Genomic DNA, 1,450 nt, shown 5'->3' with positions numbered 1-1,450 from the left:
CTGCAGCACCCAGCCAGCAACCACGACACTTTAGCCAAAGAGCTGGTTTCAGACATGGAATCTGGTCATACAGTTCTCCATTCCTCTCAGTAACTGGCCTCATTCAAAGGTTTTCCCCTTTCCTTTAGAAAAAAAAGAGCGTGTAAAATTTTCTAAACCATCACTATATCTATTCTGTGCAGCATTTCCAGATGAATCATCTAAATGCATGCCCTCACAGGGGTTGCTGCACATAATCTGATCTATGACTCAGGAGTCCTGAAGTCCTGGTTCCTTTACCTACATGATGGGAAATCTCCTCTACCACTGTGTAAGAAATTTTCATCCACAGTACGGCATGGTTAGATGATCCTTCTCTCTGTCAATTCAAGTTTCAAAGACTTTAACTGTAGTCTAAAATCCCTTAGTGTGCAGCTGTCCCTGAATGACTAGTAAAGATGTGACGTCATCCCCCATGGCTTCCTAGTCTGTCTGGCAAAAAGACTTCTATCCCATCTGGTACTCTCTTTGTTGCGTCATCTACACAATATCTCCACTCTCAACAGGGCTTTTCCAGCTGCTCTTTCCTCTAGGAGATCCATCATAAACAGCACATCTCTCTGAAGCCTCCTGGATTTTTCCAGAGAGAAGTTACAGCATGTTCAGGTGTAGATAGGGAGCCTATTTGTCATGTTCACACCTGAGCCAGGGCTGTGCAATGCCCTAACTGTGTCTCTTCTACACTCTCCCAGGAGGCATTTATTTAACACAAGTTCTAAACAATGGGCAAATGTGTAAAAGGGATGCATGGTTATTTCCAGGCCAGATCTCCTTCCGGTTCTTCCCTAGTCTGTTGTAGCAACTTGGCAGCTGTCTAACTAGTGTCTGTTTCACAATATCAGTGACATGAAAGACATAGAGGACTACTGCTTGGTTGAGCAAGTGATTTGTTACCACAGCACAGCACAGCCTGGTCTGACTTACCTGCAGAAAGAAGGCTGGGGGTCACATGGCAATGGCTAGTTTCTCAGCGGCATACAGAGAGACTGATAGAGCCATGGTGCTGGAGGCCCAGAATCTATCTCATATACTTATGAGTTCATACCAGTTGTCGTACATAAAATAGTTAAGGTATATAGTAACAATTTATTGCTACATATTGTTTTATTTTATAGTTCATATCATACATCATTATTATATTATTTTTAGCAAATACCAATGTATTTTTTCCTTCCTATTTTGGATGCTTTTTTTTTTAAGCCAAAAAAATCCCAGATTTTCCAGCAGTTCTCAACCTATGGGTCAAGACACCTTTTGGGGGATCACACATCAGATAGCCTACATATCAGATGTTTACATTACAATTTATAACAGTAGCAAAATTACAGTTATGAAGTAGCAACAAAATAATTTTATGGTTGGGGTTCACCACAACATAAGGAAATGTATTAAAGGGTTGCAGCATTAGGAA

This window comes from Peromyscus leucopus, chromosome 7 (assembly GCF_004664715.2).
Source record: "Peromyscus leucopus breed LL Stock chromosome 7, UCI_PerLeu_2.1, whole genome shotgun sequence".
Lineage (NCBI taxonomy): Eukaryota > Metazoa > Chordata > Mammalia > Rodentia > Cricetidae > Peromyscus > Peromyscus leucopus.
The sequence above is the reverse complement of the archived record's forward strand: the minus strand, read 5'-3'. Positions refer to the sequence as shown.